Source organism: Passer domesticus, chromosome 1, assembly GCF_036417665.1.
Source record: "Passer domesticus isolate bPasDom1 chromosome 1, bPasDom1.hap1, whole genome shotgun sequence".
Taxonomy (NCBI): domain Eukaryota; kingdom Metazoa; phylum Chordata; class Aves; order Passeriformes; family Passeridae; genus Passer; species Passer domesticus.
The window spans coordinates 3,097,259-3,116,887 of record NC_087474.1 but is presented as its reverse complement, the minus strand read 5'-3'; the positions used below and the strand labels follow the sequence as shown (position 1 = coordinate 3,116,887).

Genomic DNA, 19,629 nt, shown 5'->3' with positions numbered 1-19,629 from the left:
CTTTTGTGTCCTAATCACTATTACAGTATGCTTGGCAAGGCATCACTCAGCAGCTCACAATCACAGCCTTTGACTGCATTATTTCATTCATTAAATGATGAAAGCAGCCAAGGAAAGCTGCAAACACAGGCTCTGGTTTCTGCTTTCCAAGCACACCCAGCTGACTGGAGGGGCAGGACTCTTTACTCATTTTAAATGAATTGCCCTCAATTAGGCTACACAGCATCTTTTTGGCATGCTTTTACTACAGCTGAGAAAATGCAAGTATCAGTCCCTGGGTAGATGTTTTTTCCATTTTTATGGGGGTTTTTTTTGGTGTTTTGAGATGGGAAGAGGAGGTTCCTGCCCACGCTCAACATGCTGTGTTGACTTCAGTTTGCAAGGTTACAAAAAAAAATAAATAAATAAAAATATTCATTGTGATTTTTACATCTTCCATCCATGTTGTCCTGCTCCAAGCAAGGCTTAGCTCTGAGCCTCTCTCAGCTCTGGCAGAGCTCTGCTGTCAGGGCCCCTCTGGGGTTCCTCTCCCCCACAGGATCTCCTGAGGCTGGAAATGGACTTGGTTTTCTGCACCCACACTGGGAGCAGCACTTCTCACAGATCTTCACAGAACGTGGACGAATGCTAAAGATTTCAGGTCTCTTTCCTGCATCACCTTCCAAATCATCCATCCTAAAAAGGATATTAATGATTAACAGATAGGAAATGAAAAAAAAAAAAAAAAAAAAAAAAAAAAAAAAAAAACCACCAAAAAAACAAAAAAACCACCACAAGACAGATGGAGAAGGACTTTTAAAAAGGGCATGGAAAAATGGCTTTAAACTGAAGTGGGCACGTTTAGATTTTGGGAAGATATTCTTCCTTTTCAGGGTGGGAAGGGCTTGCACAGAGAAGCTGTGGCTCCCCAGTCCATGGAAGTGTCCAAGGCCAGGCTGGACAGGGCTTGGAGCAACCTGGGATGGTGGAAGGAGTCCCTTCCCATGGCAGGGGAGTGGAACTGGGTGAATTTGAGGTCTCTTCCAACCCAAATCATACTGTGATTAAGAAAACATTAACTTTCTCAAATTATATTAAAAATATTGTTATATAAATTGTAGAATAGAATAGAATAGAACAGAATAGAATGGAATAATTTCAGATGAAGGTGATTGACAATGATCATCTAATCAAACTGCATGACCAAAACTCCTATTAAGATCATTGTCCAAATGCCTCTTAAAAACCCTGACACTCTTGGAGCACCAACCACCTCTCTAGGAAGCCTGTTCCAGTGTTTGACAACCCTCCCAGAAAATAAATTCTTCCTCCTGTTCCATTTAAGCCTCCCCTGGCACAGCTTTCCACGATAAATTGTTACTTTTTCACTAAAGGATTCATAATTCTCTCAAGCACTTGACAGTCCCTGGCACATAAGGCCAGATCAGCTTTTCTCCTGGAATCAGACTCATTCCTCCATCTTCACTTTGCTGTCAATTTATTGTGGTGATGAAAAAAAGGCAATGGGAAGAAATTCAGTTGATGCCAGTGTGATACATAAAGCATCCAAAAACAGTCTGAGCCAGAAATATTTTAATTCTGGAGTACAGTGAAGGAGAAGGTGGCACCTGGCTGCATCTTGCCTACAAAGAAGATACAATAATCTTACCAAGAGCCCTGGCAGTGGTGAGGTTAGAGGAGATACAACCACAATTTGGCAACACATTAACATTCTATGGCTAAACCCTTCACCAGATTGGTGATATTACAAATATCAAAAATATTAAAATTATATTTTTTCATGTTTTAGGGAGCAACCCCAGCTGACACCCAATTTGTGACCTGGGAAACAAGAATGTGAAAGAGCCCACACCTCCTGTAATAGTTTTTTACACCTCTCCACCATTTTGGTTGTTCAGCAGTTCCAACTTTCCCTCTCTTTGCATATTCAACCAGGTAAGTGCAGGTCCTCTCATTTTATATTTTACACCAAAACCAGCTGCTTCTCCCACTTTCCACATCCACTCAAGTCTTCATGGAAAGCTTCCTTTGCTCCTCCCAGAAGATATTTTCATAGCAGAAAATCGAGCCACAAAATTATTCCACTCTTGGTTCCAAAGTGTGCTTCAGTATGGCATAAATTCACTTCCCAGTAAACACAGAGGGCACCATCACTGATGTAAACCACAAATGTTTAGACTCAGTTTGATTCTGAGATTGATTGCCAAAACAGAGAGATGCTTGTAAATAAGGAAATTTAACAAATGCTCCTTAATAAATAGTTGGGGGGGAAATATCTGCAGTCACTGGTCTGTTAACACTCTACAAGTGATTGATTATGGACTTATGATAATGGTAGTTCATTTTAAGAGCCTCCACAGGGATGTAAATCAACTTTAATTAAAAGATGATATGAAAAATCACTTGTTGAAATATGAGTTTGTGAATAAAATTCAGTGATAAATTACATGGCTGATTTAATTGGAAAGAAAGCGCTCTGCCACACTTAATTCAGCTCTATTTGTTTTCACACAAATTTATGCACTGAAAGCATTTTAAGCCTAACTCTGGTATGATTTAAGGAAGGAGAAGTCTCAGTCTGTGGCTCAGTAGTGGCACAATATGGGGTGATTTACAGGACTTAAAATGTGGCTGGGGAAGCACATCTAAAATACAGCAGCGTGTTCTGAAGGATTCTCACTTTAGCAAAGACACAGAATTTCCAAAAGGCATCTCTTCTGTTCAAACATTTGGGCTTTAGGAAGTCTGCAAACACCAAGAGGTGTTTTTGGTGGGTTTTTATTGGATTTTTTCCCTTTAATCCTAATCCTGCTTCTGTGCTAAATGCACACCAGGGAGCAACCCCAGGCTCCCAGAGAAGCCCCTGGAGGATGGGCAGCTGAAAACTCTCTCAGCAGAGAAATGCTTCCTCCTGTTCCATCTAAGCCTCTCCTGGCACAGCTTTCCACGAGAAATTGTTACTTTTCCACTAAAAGAATCATAATTCTCTCAAGCACTTGACAGCCCTTGGCACATATGGCAGGAGTAGCTTTTCTCCTGGAATCATTTCGAGATGTAAATTGGAGGACACACGATACAGGGACCTGTGTCTACTGATCACAGAAATCCTGGAATGAACAAACCCAGCCTTCACTCCCAAAGGAGCTGATTTCTGCCTCTGCTGGAAGGCCTGGGAATAAACCAGCATGGTCAGTAACAGATCAGAGAGAGCAGGGAGCCAAGCTGCTTAACAGGGCAGACGTGTCCCTCATTAGGATGGCAGACTCTGGAGTGATTTTTTTCACAAAAGTAAATAAGACCATCAGGGATTGAGTGGCCTTGTTGTAACAGGAAGGACTCTTGTTTTTTGAAATATGTACAATACCTATTTTCTGCAAGTCAGTCCTCCTGGGATAACTGGGCATCTAGGACCTGTCATTTTGCCATCCATATATTTCATACTAAACACAATTTTTCAGTTCGTTCTGTTCTGAGTCTGATACCCCAAAAATATTCCTGAGAAAGTATGCAGTCCAATAGTGTGGGTAAATAAATCTTTACATGTTTGGGCAGGACTGTTTTTGTGCTTGATTTCTATTGCCATAGCAATTTGCAGTGGGATGGTTGGTACTGAAAAAAACAGTGGCTCAGCAGAGGAGCCACCACAGGAAGTGGCAATAAAAGAGCTGCAATGTCAGCATCTAAAAGTAAAAACATATCAGCACCTTGCATCAAAATGGTCACAGCCTGACAGAGGTCCAGGAGTGTTTAGAAAATGCTCTCAGGCACGGGCTGGGATTGTTGGGGTGTCTGTGCAGGGACAGGAGCTGGGCTCAGTGATCCTGATGGATCCCAACTCAGCTGATTCTGTGATTCTTACTTCTGCCACAAGCTTAGGGTCTTCCATTAGGTTCTCCAGAGAAGCTGTGGCTGCCTAATCCCTGGAAGTATCCAAGACCAGGTTGGACAGGGCTTGGAGCAACCTGGGATAGTGGAAGGTGTCCCTGCCCTTGGCATGGGGTTGGAATTATGGTCTTTCCAGTCCCTTGCAACTGAAACCATTCCAGGATTCTATAATTTGTTTAACTTGCTGTGGAAATATTGGCATCTGGGCCGTTATGCTCAAAAAGCAGAAAAAGCCATTTGGAATTCAACTTTTGGAGGTACATAATGATTTGGAGTGCCAAGAGGATAAAATCTTGATTTTTTTTTTTTTTTTTTTTAGACTAGATCCATCCAGGTGTGGTCTAGTGAAAGGTGTGGCAAGGGAGGAAGGAGATGCTCTTCATGGTCCCTTCCAACCCAAACCATTCTGGGATTCCTTTAGCTTTCAGTGGAATATTCTGTTTAGTTTTTTAATTATTTGGTCTGACCAAAGATGGGTGAGAAAACTCAAATGTGAGCCAAGAAGGTTCAGTTTCATTGATTTTTACTCCTCTTAAGCTGGACATTAAGCTCCAGCTGCTCAGTTAGCACAATGTACCTCATTGGATCCCAACTATTCTTCCAGGCATCCATTTCCAGGAAATGGGGAGACTGGCATCTCCAGGAGGTGTTTCATCCCAAATTTTGGAGGTCTTACCCTGGAACAAATGGCACAAATTCCTCACCAGATCCCACCTTCCTCTGCACTGGCAAGGCAAACCTAGCTCAGCCACCCAGAAATTCAGCACCTTGTTCCAAGCCAGATGTTTGCTGTTGCAGGAAGAAACCCACCCAGCTCCCAAAGTCACCTGAGGAATTTGAGATCTCCTCAACCCACTGGGCTCACTTTGCAGGGAGAATGCAGCACCTGCACAGTTCTTAGATCTTGCCTTCAGGGTCTCTTGGAATAAAAGCCTTGATTTGGTTTTGGTACAGATCTCATGGACATGCAGAAAAGCCCATTATTAGTTCTCCCAGCACACCCATGGAAAAGGGATTTGGAAGTGATTGAACACAAAAAAATTATGACTCTGTAAAACCCACCTGGCTCCAGGATCCCTTTTGATGCATTCAAAGCAGTACTAAAAACAGTAAGAAATTTAGCTGGGCTGATTTTATTGCAAGGGGAACAAAATGCCACGTAGGGAGTAACTGGGACCCCTCACTTGCACATCAGGAAGGGACAGAGAAGCCAAAACCCTGCTGTTTGATTTACAACAGTCATTTTGACATTTTACAGTTGTGAGGAGAGTAAGAAAAATGCTTGAGCAGAATGTAACAATGGCAAGAGACAAATTTCCTATAATTTTGTATTTTACTATTTTGTTTTCCAATAAGTGCACTTATTCTAGAGTATCCTACTGTTTAGAGTTCAAAAATGCTGCCAGTCAAAATGAAAGAGGACAGAGTGGATAAAATTCAATGCAGGGTCGATACTGCTGGAACAAGTAGCTGTTTTGAATGACTAGAAGTGGAAAGAAAAATAGAAAAAACCCCAAGAAGTTGGTTGGAAATTCAACTCAGATTGCTGATAAAGGGCTCATCAAGGTTTTTAAATCATTATTGTGGATCTCCTTACTTGTGTCCTCCCACTTGTCCTACACTTCTCTGTGTACTGTGGGGTTTTATGTTCCAAGCATCTCCAGTTCCCTGTGCTGCTTCCCCAGAGCTGGCTGGGCCAGAATCTAAACTGATTCTCTCCCAGTGCCCAGCTGAACTTCAGGGAACTGTAGTCCAGCTGAACTGTATTTTTCAGACATTATTCAGACACTTCCAGCGAGACTTTCCTTTTCAAGACTTGATTTAAATCAAGAAATCTTTGTTTTCGGTAGTGTTGCATCATAAAATCAGGCAATTATTCTTGTAAATCTGTCAGGGCTCTAAGTAATTATCTAATTTAGAGCAGTTAAAATAAAAAAGTCAGGAAAATTCTGCTCTCTGGGATGTGCTGCTTAGAGGAATTAACCTGGGGGACAGGGATGTGCTGATGAAATCTGTTCCATGGGGTGAGTTGGGTCAGCAGGGAAATATCCATGAATATGTGGCCAACTTGAAATGAGTGATCCTTTGGCTGCAGTCACCCTCCTTTCCTGTCCCAGTTGCACCAAATTAGAAAGATTATTGCAAGGAATCAAATTCCTGCCTTCAGCTGTCTAGACAAAGGTTATGGGGAAGACAAAACCAGACTGAAAGGACAGGAGGCAATGGACACAAACTGCACCAAGGGGAATTTGGGGAGGAATAAGCAACAGCTTTTCTCAATGTGAGGCTGGTGCAGCACTGGGACAGGTGCCTGGAATGTCTGTGGAATCCCTGTCCTCGAGGATTTTCAGCACTCAGCTAATAAAATCCTCAGGCCAACTGATCTGACTGGGAAGTGTATCCTGCTGGAAACCAAGGTTAGACCAGGGAGCTCCGAAGATCCCTTCCAGCCTAAATGGCTTTGTCATTGTGACAAGCAGAGACACAGCTCTGTAATTCTGTAATTCATTCTGTAATCCTGTACTTACAACCTTGTGATCCAAGCAAGACCCTTCACCGTGTCAAGCTGAAACCCCAGGAACAGGATCTGTCCTGCTGGGGCTGTGGAAATCCTTCAGCATCTGAAGTTGACATTGAACCAGAATTCATCAAAGCCATGGATAGAGCAGGTCTTCAGTAACATTTTGAGAGAATCACAGAATGGTTTGGGTCGGAAGGGGCCTGAAAAATCATCTTGTTCCACCCCCTGCCATGGGCAGGGACACCTCCCACTATCCCAGGTGCTCCAACCTGGTCTTGGACATGTCCAGGGATGGGGCAGCCACAGCTTCTCTGGGCACCCCGTGCCAAGGCCTCCCCACCCTCACAGGGAAGAATTTCTTCCTAATATCTCTTCCTAATATTTCTTGCTATTTTCCTAATATCTCTAAATAATATCCTTATCTAACCCTTCACTCCTTCAGCTTAAAACCATTCCCCCTTGTCCTGTCCCTACATGCCCCTATGAAATTTTAGGCTTTACTACCATGCTTTCAAATAACTGGAAAAAAAAAAGGAAAAAAAAAACCTACAAACATTTTAGAGCATTGTGCACACTCAGACACCCTTCTCCTTATTCTCCCCTGCATGGGGTGTTCAGTCAACAACTCCTGGGCTCAAATCGTGCTGCAAAACCAGCATCTGACATCACTGAGAGCTTGTCTTTGACAGCAAAGCTGCTGCTGCTGCAGGAAGCTGCCTTCTCCCCATCCATCAGGGCAGCACCAGCCCTATAGCTCCACACTGGCAGCCACACGTATTCCAAAGCATCCCTATTTTTCACGAAGCAGATGCACAGATTCCCAGCCAGCTCTACTTGAGAGAGTCCCTATACCTCCCTCCATCTGCTCCCCAGGCCTACACAGGCAACAAACTGTGCAGCCTTGTATGAGGAGCTTGGCTTGGTGCCTCCACCAAAAACAAAAAAAAAGGAGAAAAAACGGAAAAAAAAGGGGAAAAAAAACCTCCTCCACTTCAGCTAGATTTAGTACCTATAATTAGCTTCCCTCAAAAAAACATGAACATAAGACCGCAGATATTTTTGATAAAGCTTGAGTGATGATCCTAAAGACAGCACAGGAATATTGTAGAGCCACAAATGTTTCAAAGCTTCCTTCTGAACGTTTGTAATTTATATCAGGCTTCTAATATGGAAGGCATGCCTTCAGTAGGAAGGGAAACAGGATGAGAAATGCTTGCTTGGGCTGCTGGAAAGGCAGGACACAATTTCCATTGGAATTTTACCTTTCCATTCCCCCCAGTGAAAAATTTTAATGTTTCTCCAGAAAAGCAAATTCCAATGCCTTTGATGGCTGGGCAGACCTTAAGGTCTTCATTCAAATGAGATGAACATGTGAAGTAGGAACAGCCCTCAGGCACAACACATTTTAAATCCAAATTTTAAATACCTCTGAATTTTGAAAGAGATTCAAGGTCCAGGGACAGTCTGTTACAGAAGGGAAGAACAAAACTGACATTGGAGACAACACAAGTTTGATATGATAGAGGATGAATGCTCTTATCAGCCAATTAACATTTTAATTATAGGTTAACTGCAGGGGAAACATTTGGCCTTGCTTCTTCTCCAGAATCTCCATTAAAAATAATTTTTACTTTCCCTTGCAATTTCACTGTACCTAATTTCAGTTGAATGTTCCTGTTGCAATCAATCCTTGCTCCATTTCCCAATCCAAAACCACTCCCGTGAATGTTTTCACTGAACAATCCTGTACCACAAACAAAACCTCCCCACACATCTGGAAGGGGGAAGCAGAGGCTCTAACAATTAGACATTATCATTAAACAACATCACACTAATGAGAGCAGTTGTTCAAAAAAAGGAAGAGCATTGTTGGAGGGGAATAAACACCCCGGGAAACAGAGCAATCAAAAGAAGTGACACTCATGTTAGCAACAACTGTGACCTTCCAGTCATGCTGGAGTAAACAGAGATTTGCTCATGCATAAACATTAGGAGGGAAACGTGCCTCAATAAATAAAGGATTAAGCTTTGACAACACCCACAAACAATAGGAGAAGACAAAGAGGCCACAGGCACCTCTTTGGAAGCAGGTGAGCGTTCTTCTCCAGCTCTGCACTTGCAGCCTGTTCCTGGGAGCCTCTGTCACTGGGAGCTTCAGCTCCATGAGGATTTGTCCCTCTTAAAACATGGGGAAAGTGACTGGTGACATGGTAACATCCAAACCAGGCACCTCTTCTTGAGGCTCACCTGTGCAGCAAAACCTGCCTGACCCAGACTGGTGCAGGAGAGATGGGGATGAGATGAAAATTCCACTCCAGCTCAAATAATGTGCCCTTCATGGCACATTACTCAAATTCTCTGCATCTTTGTTTTTAAGGCATGGATGGAGGTCCTCACCACCAGAACTCTTGTTAAGTAGAGAGAACACAATGGAAATGAGGTGTGTTGGATGCTATTAAAATTTGAGAAGCAAGGTTTAGCCAGGCCTGTGCACTGCAGATTTTCTTCCTCCTTCTTTTGAAATATCCACTACCATAGAAACAAAGAATCACAGAATAGTTTGGGTTGGAAGGGACATTAAAAATTAACTGGTTCCAATTCCACTGTCAAGGGCAGGGATACCTTCCACTAGACCAGACCTGGGTAGATCTAGTCTAAACCCCAAGATTTTGTCCTCTTGGTACTTTAAAACATTGATTTAAGTCCAAAAGTTGAACTTCAAACCTGCAATAAGGTCTGGGTCAGTTAATCTAATTCTGAGTCAAACATACTTTAGAAGACCATGTGTGAACTTGCCATTTTTCAGGCTTGGGGTACAAATATAGAGTAAAATTGCCTTGTTTTTGATGGCAGAAATGCTGAGGGCTGAAAAAATGGCCAGGACAGCAACCACAAAATGTTTTTTCTTAAAAACATCTACATACACGTGATCACATATACAAGACCTGCACACTTATGTCTGACTTCAGCCTTATTTCTCAATCCAAACATTAGCCATTGTCAATTATTTTGTAGTTCTGCAGCTCTCAATAAATTGAAATCACACAGCCTGGGTACCAAACCAAAACAAGTTTGCAAACTTGTTGTAAATTTGTTTGTAAGCTGCTGGGCTGGAAATCTTTCAAATTACTGTGTAACAAAAGGCTGGGATTCCTGCAGGAGCCTGGGACAGATAGACTTTAGCTTGGCTCTCAGCAAACATTCAGGCATTCCTTTTTTTAGCAGAAATACTCATAAGAAATTAGTTTGGAGTTCTCAGGGGTGCATATTTGAGGCTCCAGAGAAGATCTGTACACACACAAGAATGTGATTCATGCCAGAGCTGCTCATCCAATCAAGGAACGGAAATGCTGCTACTGCTTGTGGTTCATTTACCCAAACGTTCCCAAATGCCACAAAGGAAATTTAGAATAGTTGGGACCACTGCGACAGGGAAGATATTCCAAAAATGCATGATCAAAATTCTAATATTGTAGTAAAACCCCTGTGTTGTTCTCAGAGTGGAATAAATAAAAAAAAAATGTTAAGTGGGTTCCCAACACCTGCAGCTATTAATGGTAAGAAAAAATAATTGGATAAGCAGTAGATGAAGATCTGTAAAATCAGATTTTGTTAATTCACTACTGAGAAAATTGTTTATTTCTTGTATTAAATTGCAATTAAACTTTAACTAGCCACAAATTTGCTGTGATATGGAGTAAAAGGCAATATTCTGTTGAAAGTTTCTCTTTTATTTACAGTTAGGAGAACGTGAGGAAGCTCAGCTCTTCAAAAAAGCCTCTGGAAAAACGAAACCATGAATCAGGAGCTCTCTCTAGTGTTTCAATATCAAACTGCAGTGAGGAGATAAAAAATCCTTCATATTTTACTTGGTGTTTTCATAAATCATTTTAGCTGTGCACCTTGTCTGTATAAAAGCCAAAAAAAATCCTTGCCTAAGCTCTGGTTTCTCTCCATTAGTATTTAACAAAAGCTTCCTCATCTGGCTCTTCCTTTTTACAACAAAATGAACATACTCCAGTGTTTTGATGCACATTTTGGTGTCAATTCACTAATATCAAATCAGTAAATTAAAGTTTATTTTGCAGGCTCCAAGGACAGCAAAATTTACCATGGGCAATATTTAGCAAATTGTTAGTGCGGATTTTACTCTAAGACAGAAGACTGAAGAAAGGAGAGAGGGAAAAGCAACAGCTAAAAATCTGAAGCATTTAATGTGGAATTTATACAAAATTCTCAATTAATTCATGACCTGGTTTTTAGAAATGAGTCCATTTACATAAATACAGCCTACATGCAGCTGTCTTTCTAATTTTTCTTCCTCTTTGTGCCTTTTAAATTTTAATTCCCAATAAAATAACATATTTTAGGCAGACAGGTCAATGCCAGGGCATGTAGGGACTAAAAAAGGGAGGAATGAATTTAAGCTGAAGGAGGGAAGGGTCAGATAGGATATTAGGGAGAAATTCTTCCCTGTGAGGTGCTGAGGCCCTGGCACAGGGTGCCCAGAGAAGCTGTGGCTGCCCCTGGATCCCTGGAAGTGCCCAAGGCCAGGTTGGACAGGGCTTGGAGCAGCCTGGGACAGTGGGAGGTGTCCCTGCCCATGGCAGGGGCTGGAACTGGATGATCTTTAAAGTTTTGCCAAGCCAAACCAAGCCAAGCCAACTCATCCCAACCCAACCCAACCAACGCAATCCAACCCAATTAAATCCAATCCAATCCAATCCAACCCAACCTAACTCAACACAACCCAACCAAATCAAACCAAACCAACCCATCTCATCCCAACCCAACTCAATCCAATCTAATCCAATCAAACCCAACCAACCCAATCCAACCCAACCCAACCAAACCAAACCAAACCAAACCAACCCAACCCAACCAAATCCAACACAGCACAACCCAAGCCAACTCAACCTAACCAACGCAATCCATCCCAACCAACGCAATCCAACCAAGCCAAATTCATCCCAACCCAACCCAACCAAATCCACTCCAATCCAACCAATCCCAAGCCAAGCCAAGCCAACCCATTCTGTCATTCTGGGATTCCATGATCACGCAGACCAGCCTAGAGGAAAAAAATATAACCCACGGTTTTTAGACAGCCTGTCCCCTGTAAATTGGCAAAGTGACCTTCTTCAGGAAGAGGACAGAAAGTACCAGCAGGAGTGGGACAGCAAACACTTCAATTCCAACAGAAGTTGGAATTGGAATTGGCCTGCAAATTTTGAGAGAAAAGAAAAAGATGGATGGTCAAGCATTTGAAAACTATAACTTTTTAGGGACAGATGTAAAATCTTCTGCTGAGGAAAAAAAAAAGGCAATTCACCACAGCAGGTGAATTCCTTAATAGTCAGAAAGTGGTTGGACTATTTTAGGGGAAGAAAAGAATTCTTGCAGCATGCAGAGCATGGAACAGCCACCCTGCAGAGACGGTGGGTGAACATTAGCATTTACCTGAGACAAAACTGCTCCAAAGATGCGGGAAATTTGTTCTTTCCCTTAGAAAAAGGACAACAGGATGACACCAGGAAGAAAAACCCTTGGTGCGCCAATTCCTCAGTGTTACTGTGTATAAACCAAAGTGAACAATAACAACTTGGCATAAGAGGAAAATAATTCATACCTGAATTCAAAACCCACAGGAGGAGGAAAAGCTTGAGATGGGCTCAGAAATTTGAGGCCAAAACTTTGGGAAGTAAAGGCCTTTGGTTCATTCTTAATAGTGTTTTGATGCACATTTTGGTGTCAATTCATTAATATCAAACCAGTAAATTGCAGTTTATTTTGCAGGCTCCAAGGACAGCAGCATTTATCATGGACAGTCCTTAGCAAATTTTTAATGAGGATTTTACTCTGTAGTTTAAAACACAAGAGAGAAGAAAGAAAGGGGAAGAAAAGGAACAGCTGAAAGTCTGAAGCATTTCATGTGGGATTTATAAGAAAGTCTCAATTAATGCATAACCTGTGACTAAGGTAGGTGGTTGCTCCACCTTAATTCCTTCTTAAAAACCCCTCAGAAAGGAAAAAAAAAATCAAATCTAAATCTCAGAACAAAATCTCTTATTTCTATCTCAGTCAGAACAACTGGACCTGTAAGAATAAAAAAGATTTACAGAGGAGATATAAGAGCAAGGCTAGTCCACAGTGGGGGCCTGACAGATCCCATCCAAGCCAGCAAAAGCATGATGGGGACAAGAAAACATCTTATTTTGCTGACAGTGATCTGCACAGAAAAAGAAAACATCTCCTGTGTTCTTCTGATTCACATTCTTGTATTAAACATAGCTTGTATCTTGAGGGAAAAAACCTTAAAAGAGAAAAAGGATGTTTGAAATCTGACTTGACAGCCAGAGCGAGTGTTCTGTCCCTCTAATTTATTCTGCATTTTGTTTATTTCTCAGTCTATGTGCCAAAAGATGTTATTGTTCACTGCTGGATTTGAGTTAATTATTTTCCTGACAACAGCACCAGCTCCTATTTAAATACCAAAATATATTCTTGATTTTCCATGCAGCCACGTTGGCTGGTACTGGAGATAAGTCAGGAGCAGTGAAAACTCCCCACAAAGTTTCTGTGGGTCTTTGAGGGGCAGAATGTTATAAAAAAAAGAAAATTATGTGAGCCACCAAACTCAGAGTGCTTCTGCTGAGGTCTGTAAGAAGCTGGGGCACTGGGATGAGGTTTAGCCAAATGAACAGACCATGAAAAACTACTGGACAGAATATTAGAATCTGTTGAATAAAAATAACAGTGGAAAAGTGGAGAAATAGCACTGTGAGGGATGGCTGGATTTCCCTGAGAGCCTCAGCAGACACCAGGACTGTCACCCATAAAACAGGATGGAATAAAAACAGGGAGAATACAAGAGAAGCAGGCTGTCATCTACCATGGAAGGGCTGCACAAAGAAAGAGCAGCAAATCCTGCTGCTAGCAGATGCTGTGGGGATGCTCCAAGCACAGCCCCGCTGTGCAGCTGCATTGATTCCATATTTCCAACAGGATCATGGCCAACATTTGTCCATAACTATTTTCCAAGCATTAAGGTGAGACAATGGTCTCTGCCTCCTGCTCCCTAACACCTTGCATTTGCAAACTGAGATCCAAAATCCCAGAGATTTTGACTAAATTAGGTTTTAACTATTTAATATGCATTGTTCCCAGGGATAAGACAACCTGATATTAGGAACTAATAACAGCATTGTACCCAAAAGACACACATGTCATTACACACAGGCTATAGTTAACAGTGATTCAGGATTCCAGCAGTTCTTGAACAACAGGGCTCAGGAAGAACAAAACATCCATCATATTCCTACCTGAAATACTACAACAATATTATAAATTACAAAGCTCCTTCCTCTCAAGGCCTTGGGGTGCAATTACAAAACTCAGTGGTGGGCAAGTACATATTGTTGGCTTTCATTTCTTCTAAGAAATTTAGTTTTTACTGTATTTCATAACTTTTCTATAATAGGAAGCTGAGATTCCCATTAAACCAGTCCTCCTTCACCAGAGGAGTGAGACAAAAAGATGGATGAAACTCCAGATTGAAACAATGCCACAGCTCACAGTTTATGAGTTATACAAAGGATGGTGATGCTGCATTTCAAACTGTGGCTGGCACTTCTGTGATTACTTGCTTGCTGTTTGTTATTTTGAAATACTCAGAACTGCATAAAGATGCAGCCAAGGCCACCAGGCAGTGTAAAAATGAACGGTTTTTGAACACCTGTCCTTTGTTCCCAATCCTCCTTGAACTGATGGGGAAGGAAGAATGGTGGGGGGGGGGAAAAACCCTGGTGCCATGCCTTTCTTTTTTTACAGAATGAAACAGCTTTTTCATCAACACAGTTCTTAAGGAAATATTACCCAAAGAACACTGGAGGAATCCAATCCAACATGACAGTTATCAAAACACATCTTTTGATTTGTTTTAATAATTGGGTCTAAAATAACAGGGGCTATAATAATAATGATAATAATGGCTTTGAACTAAAGCTGCTGGGAGAGGGGAACCTCAATCCACCCCATTCCTCACATCCAACAGAAGATGCTCAGTGTCTGGAGGGGTATCACAGTCAGCAGGGGAGCACCTGAAGAGCAGGGCAATGGAATTCCAGCCGTTCAGACAGTGAGGCTTCATCAGGGGTCCTGCTTAGCTGGGGCTTACCCTGGATCCCTGGAAGTGTCCAAGGCCAGGCTGGATGGGGCTTGGAGCACCCTGGGATGGTGGAAGGTGTCCCTGCCCATGGCAGGGATGGCACTGGATGGGCTTTAAGGTCCCTTCCAACCCCACCTATTGTGTGGCTCTATGATTCTACACTGATTAAACAATACACAACAAGATAAACTGAATCCACGTGTGACCCAGGCAGATTCTGCTGGTTTCAGTCAGCACAGCAGCAGAAAATTACCTTGATATTGAAGTGTTCAGAGAGTGGCAGGTATTTTAGTTGTTTTTTTTTTCCTTAAATGCATTCTTCACATCTCATTGTGACAGGTTAATTTTTGCAGCACTGATTCACAGCAGCATTCCTGAGCAGGAAAGCAGTGTTAACAGCTTTCAAGCATCAGCTTAACATCTCATCCTTGAAAAGCTTTATGAAATTTCTTGCCATATTTGTTTTACTCCTCCAGTAATTTCTGCCTTTGATTTCCAACAGTTAAGTGAAGGTAGCTCTGATAAACACAGGCAACAAGATGATACTTGGAAAATCTTGGAAATGAAATGACAGATTCTCTGGAGGGAGGTGCTAGAGCAGGCTCCCAGGGCTGGGGCTGCAGCAGCCTCAAACAGGAAAATTGTGCTCTGCTTGAACTCCTGGACAATTTTATATGTTTGCAGTGTAACAGCATGAAGATGTTACAGGAAAAGAAAAGTGTGGAAGAACCCTTGTGACAAGGAATCCCATAATCTAATCCCAGTTTAGCACTGGAACTGGATCCCCACCAAGGCAATGACAGTGACCAGGAAATGCTGAGCAGAGAAAGGGAAAATTTTGGACTGAGAGCAGTTAAATCATCTGTACCCAAAATGGGTCATCCCCTGCTCAGGAGGAGATGCAAACCCAAAACTTCTCAAAGAACCTATACAGGAATCCACAGGAAAGATGCTGCTTTGGATTTAGACTCAAGTGGTGCTTGGAAAACAGTTCAAGTGGAATCACTGGAAAAGCTGTTTTCTAGTGGTGCTCACAACAAAATTGGGTTGCTGTAGAAAAGAGATTAAAAAAAAGCAAAAGATTAAAAAAAATGTGAAGAAATGTAACAATGTAGAAACAAGGCAATTAGACAAGAAAATGATGAGAAGAACAGCTCCTGAAGCAGGAACTGTCACACCTAAAAACATGCTAAAGATTACACAGAATACTGGGTTAGAAAGCCAAATAAAACACAGACCAAAGGGGAAAAAAAGAAGAAAGAAAATCCAATTAATTTTTGCTTGGCTCAACAGGGAGTTCAAGAGGCTGAAGGAAAAGGTCAGAATTTAAAGAAGTTGAAAACTTACCCACATGCAGAGAGCAGAAAAGCATAAAACAGGCAGATCAAAGCTAAACAAGAAATTGAGGATAGAAATTAATTTGTACAGCCCCTTACAGTGGACACTCAACTGCGTGGTAAGAAGTTCTTAAAAAGCATGAAAGCTGGAGGCCAGCTAAGGAATCACCAGGAATGTTTGATGGAGAAAATGTAGCAAAACCACTCAGTGGTATTGGGCTCTTGTGGCACAGACCCTGGGGAGATTCCCACATCTCTGATATATTTTGTAGTGAATTAAAAATATTGGAGCAAACCAAAGCTGTCAATAAAGCCCCAGAACTGATTCTCATTCCCTGCAATGTGAACCTGACAAGCTGCTGGCAAGGGCAGGTTACCCACCCAAAAACACCTTCCCTCCTTTAATTCTTTTTTTTCAGTGTATCAGCAGTAATTTCCTGTATTCCTGTTCACAGTCAGCACAAACTACTGTACATTTTTAAATAAAATGTACAATTGCAAAACTGAAATGGAATTTTTTTCTAATCAATACCCGCGCTAATGAGCCGAGTTCAAGCTAAATGCATCATTTTGCTCAAACCCAAATTCTATAAATTGAAGGGGGTGTCACAGTCTTCAGGAGCTTAAGCACCACTTTCAAAGACTCTGTCAATTATTAAATAGAGATCCTTCCCTAGTACAATGTTGCCAATCTATGTCTCACATCCAAGGTTAATTTAAGGCTTGAAATGGAGCATTTCAAGTACTGTTGCATTAAATAATAAAGAACAAGGAGAAAATTCTTCATGTGAATAAAGAACATGAATCACAGAGGAGAGAAAATTGTATCTATAAAATGCAGACATGCAAAGATCAATTCTTTATATGAGGTGACACGAAAGAAATTTAAATTGAGGGTGAAACTAGCTACATAAAGTAATTTTTTTTTTTTAAGCAGCAAAGAATCTGGTGCACCACAGATTCTGGTCCAATCAGTCAAGGTGCTACCAAGCCATCCAGAAAACCTCTGTAAACTCACTCAGGTGCATCTTTTCTGTCAATACACTGAGAATCACAGAATCTCTGTCAGAACCCAGGACATTCCTCTGTCTGCCCTGGATGACTCGAGACCCTGGCAAGGGGCTCAGAGACCTTGGCACTGAGTCAAAAACACCTGTGCCTTTGATTTTAGCCCCTGGAACAACTACCAGCTTTGTGTGAGGATTTACAAGCCACAAGAGTTTGAGTAGAATGATGGTGAATTTGTCACAGGGTGAAAAAGTAGAATGTTGGGGGTTTAGAATGGGGGTTCAAGAGGCAAAATGGAAGAATCTGGGCGTGTCCTGTCCTTCTTCTCCTTTCTTTCTTGTCCTCCGAATTCTGCTGTGATGGTGACACTTCTGGACTGGTTTAGAGTAGAGACAGACTGTCTAACATAAGTGATAGGTATTGGAAAATCATTGTAAATAAAGTACATGTAGTTCTTAGTATAAAATGTTAACACCACCCCAAAGGTGGTCAGTGTGCCACGAACTGACCTGCCAGACAGACCTCAGCAGGTCAGGGAAAGAATGTATTAGATAAGAGAAAATAAACAACCTTGAGAACGAGAATAGAAGAGTCTTGGCTTCTTCTTCAGTCTCAGGGCTGGGAGAAAAAGGACTTTCTAACACCTCGGGGTCATCTTGACCTCAGAGACCCTATCAAATCCCCTGAGCTGGAAGGGATCCACAAAGACTGTGGAAGCCCAGCTCCCAATCCTTCCTTCCAAAGACCTCAAATGACCCAGAACACACATAAAGAACACACACAAGGACACAGACACTTCCAAGTTCCACAGGAGAACCCACCTCTGTGACAATGAGACAAAGGAAGGTCAGTCCCAATTCCAGGGAACATAGGCATCACAGAATCATGGAATGGTTTGGGTTAGAAGGGACCTTTAAAGCTCATTTAGTCCAACCCTCCTGTCATGGTCAGGGACATCTTCAATCTTGTTCAACCTGACCTCAAATGTTTCCAGGGATGAGGCATTCACTTCTGGCAAAGCTGTTCCAGCTTCTCTCATGAGGCCTCAAAGGGCAGTTTCATCCCCTTTCCAAAGGCATTTCAGAAGGTGGCCAGGAACCAAACCACTTATCTGCCCACATTAGTGCTGATCAGGACTCCAGATAATTTCAGAGCTCCTGCCTTGGGGTCTGGAACCACAGCCAGATGACAAAGAACCACCTCCCTGTCCAGGGAGAATTGCTGCTTCCCCTGGCATTGGATCAGGGGTGCAGAGGAGAAGCTGCCAGGCTCACCCAGCCCTTGGGCACTTGCTGCTCCCTCACATGGGTCAAGGAACACCATGAGAACATCAACACAAGAGGCCTGGATGACTGGAGCTCTGTGACAGATTGTAGGGTGCAACGGAGGAATTTAGAAACGCTGCCAAGGCACGTGGAGATGGTGTCAGAAAAGCCACTGAACCCACAGTTCATGTTTGTAGAAGATTTTAAGGGCTCAGAGAAGTGCTGCTTCCCTCACACCTATGAACTGGGGTCATGGCAAGGCTGCTGTCCAGCTGTGGGCATTGAAGGAGGTCCTCAGCCACTGATGAAAGATAAATGTTTCAGCTGCTTCAAAAAGAGGCCAAAAGTTCTACCCAGGGACACACAAACAGCTCAGCTTCCCTTCAGTTTGTGGGGAAATGATTAAATGAGTCCTCCCAGTACAGATTTCTGCATGAAGGAAATGGTGGTGATTTGGAATAGTCTGTGGGAAAGGACGTGGATGTCTTGGCAGTCAGCAGGTGATGTGTCCTGGCAGCAAAGGCAGCTGGCAGCATCCAAAAGAAGCATGGCCTGTGAATTGAGGAGAAATGCTGAGGGGAATTATTCACCCCCTTGGCTCTGTGGGGTTTAGATCTCACAGGGTCACATCCCCATGATCTGTGCAGGGGAAATGTCACACACATTTCTGGTACCCTGGCAGAAGGAAAAGAGAAAGGTCAGGAGTTAGAAGGGGCTGGCTATGAGCAGCCAGGGCTGTTTGTCCTTGTTCCCCAGGTCAGTGAAGTCTGTCCTGTGTGCTCATGAAGCTTTACTTCCAGCTACTGTCCCAGGTAAGTTGCTCTCTATTCTATGGCCCTGTGTATATTCACAGGTCTGACTCATCTGCTTCTTCCTCATGCCTTTAACTCATTTCCCCCAAAGCTAAGGGGTGAAAAAAAGAGACAGGCAATAGAAAAAGAAACAACTCTGGACCAAAAAAAAAAAAAAAAAAAAAAAAGCTTTGGCAACAACGTTACACAAAACCATCTAAACCCATGAAGAAGAAGGTGAAGAAGAAGGATCAGCCTTGCCCCAAAAACCTTCATATTGCTTTATATCTATTACTATGTTCTAAACCTTTAAACTCTAAGTTTCCACCCTGTGGTATCACACACTTCTATTCAAACTCCACACCCACAATCCCAGTTCTGTCATTCCATTTTGGAAGCTTCTCCACAGCCTCAGGTCAATGCAGTGTTCTCTTGGGGGTCAGTGCCTGGCAGCACAGAAAGTTCTGAAATTCTCAGCAGCCAAGGTTCCAACACAAGGTGATCAGCCAACTTTCTTGTTCATCACCAGAAATACCAGCCAATTCCTTTCCTGTACAAATCAGCCACTCTTCAACCCCATTTGTTGGTGAGCCAACTCTCTGTTTACAAAAATGCCTTTTGTTCACAACAAGTTGATGGATTTGACATTTAAATT

The 19,629-nt window shown here is 42.3% G+C and overlaps 1 protein-coding gene and 2 long non-coding RNA genes across 4 annotated transcripts in view; 1 reads left to right on the top strand and 2 right to left on the bottom strand.

The window, feature by feature from the left end:
* Positions 1-278: 278 nt before the first annotated feature.
* On the bottom strand, positions 279-18,273 carry LOC135301418 (uncharacterized). The gene is made up of 2 exons (XR_010363206.1): positions 18,038-18,273; positions 279-675 (listed from the first exon to the last, which is right to left on the bottom strand). It is a non-coding gene; the product is annotated as an uncharacterized LOC135301418 (long non-coding RNA).
* Positions 4,590-11,983, bottom strand: LOC135301299 (uncharacterized). 2 transcript variants are annotated; one of them, XR_010363136.1, is made up of 4 exons: positions 11,867-11,983; positions 11,502-11,627; positions 6,417-6,506; positions 4,590-5,368 (listed from the first exon to the last, which is right to left on the bottom strand). It is a non-coding gene; the product is annotated as an uncharacterized LOC135301299 (long non-coding RNA). The 2 variants fall into 2 exon arrangements; XR_010363087.1 differs by having other exon boundaries at positions 4,590-6,506.
* MINDY4 (MINDY lysine 48 deubiquitinase 4) overlaps positions 17,796-19,629 on the top strand; it is a 76,557-nt gene continuing 74,723 nt past the window's right edge. Inside the window, exon 1 of the mRNA XM_064421545.1 lies at positions 17,796-18,995. The gene's annotated coding sequence lies outside the window, so the exon portion shown is untranslated. The remainder of the gene's footprint in view (positions 18,996-19,629) is intronic.